The sequence below is a fragment of the Penaeus chinensis genome, chromosome 36, assembly GCF_019202785.1.
Source record: "Penaeus chinensis breed Huanghai No. 1 chromosome 36, ASM1920278v2, whole genome shotgun sequence".
Taxonomy (NCBI): Eukaryota; Metazoa; Arthropoda; class Malacostraca; order Decapoda; family Penaeidae; genus Penaeus; species Penaeus chinensis.
Window position 1 is genome coordinate 1,705,765 of NC_061854.1, and position 2,103 is coordinate 1,707,867.

A 2,103-nucleotide genomic window follows, 5' to 3' on the forward strand; every position below is an offset into this window, starting at 1 on the left:
CTTCTATTTTTATGTACATTCACTTTTTTCATATATATATATATATATATATATATATATATATATATATATATATATATATTGCTTCGATCTTTGACTAAGTATTCTGTTTTACGTAAGCACAAACTTAAGGGTGATTTAAGTATTGCTAGTTTACGGTATGCAAAGAAGCAATATTGCAAGCCGTTGCGTGACAGCGAAATTATGATGACAGGGATAGTAATTTCAATGAAAAAAAATATATAATGGGAATTGTTTGTTACGTAAATATCAGTTTGGGGTTTTGCGTTGCATTTCAGATTAGCATAATTTAGCATTTTCGATACAGCGTCGTTTTTATTGATATATCATTAACATCATTATCTGTTGGTCATTATCTAATTCCTGCAAGGCATTATTATTGGTGTGTGCATGTGTGTTATGTGTGTGTGTGTGTGTGTGTGTGTGTGTGTGTGTGTGTGTGTGTGTGTGTGTGTGTGTGTGTGTGTTCATGTATAAAAGAGAGAGAGAGAGAAAGATAGATAGATACATAGAGAGAGAGAGAGAGAGAGAGAGAGAGAGAGAGAGAGAGAGAGAGAGAGAGAGAGAGAGAGAGAAAAGACCGAGGCAAAGAAAAAGAAGGACATGCACACACACACACACACACACACACACACACACACACACACACACACACACACATATATATATATATATATATATATATATATATATATAGAGAGAGAGAGAGAGAGAGAGAGAGAGAGAGAGAGAGAGGGGGGGGGGGAGACAGACAGACAGACAGAGACAGACAAGAAGGAGGGAGAGAGAGAAAGGCAGAGACAGAAATAGAGACAGACACATACTCAGACAAACAGACGGAGAAAGAGAGAGAGGCATAAAGACAAATCCAAAGGCCTTAGTTTGTACTCTGAAAATCCTCGAACGCTGATTGTCACTCATGTAATAAATCCTTTTGTATATTTTCTGCTGCGCTCACCGTTGCATATGTTGCAGCGTTGCCTCGTCATTCCTGTTGGTCGCGGGATCTCCAAGTAAAGACGTTGCTCTCAATATTTGTCACGTTTCCCTGGTATCCTTTGCTTATTCTAATTCCATTTTGTGATCTATATTCCTTGTTGTTCATTCATGTTATTATGTTCGCTATGGATTCACTCTGCTTTGTGACTTTGTTTTATTTGCCTAATCCTATTTGAATTATTATTTTTATTGCTTTTTAGTTATACAACCGTTCATTTATTCATTGATTTACATGCTTATTATCATTACAAAAAAACAAAAGAAAACATTATTCATCCACCTGTCTCATTTAGACCAAATTGCTTTTGATTGCTGTTATAAAATTTGTCCATCTCCATCAATCCTTTCCTCATTGACTTTATTTTGAAATTCATATCGGCGTAAATTATAATTGATGTAAAATTTCATATTATTCATATCAACCCTATTACGTCCAAAAACTGATCATTAACGCATTAAAAGTCTTTGTCTCGTTCATACTCTATGACCCTTTTATCTGGATAATTACTGGATATTTTTTTCCTGGATAATATAACTTTTTTATTGCTTCTTTTTAATAGAAAATGCGATGTTATTATTTATAGGGACTAAGATACTAAACCTAATTTGCTCTCTGTCACCGCTAATACTTCCTTTGTCATTATCCATTAATAAGGAGGGATATGTTCTTGATGGATGTCGGCGATATAATTATCACCATCATTACCATCTACTGTACATTTGCGCTGTCATTATAAGCATTTTTAATTGACACCTTCGCTATTGTCATCTAAATTTAAATCACCTTCATTTTCCTCATTTCAACCATCATCACGATTTTTTGCTTCATCATCACCACCATCTTCATTGGCAACATAATCAGCAGTTTTCATCGATAACATTATCATCATCACAGCCGCTGCAATCATCATCTTCATTAGGTCCCATTGTTACCATCATCTTTACTGTCGCTTCTATCCTCATTTTCACTGGATCCATCATTATCACCATCACTGCCAATACTATCATTATCTTTATTACCACCATCATTATCACCATTATCATCACTTACACGTCAATCGCCATCTTCATATGTATCACAAT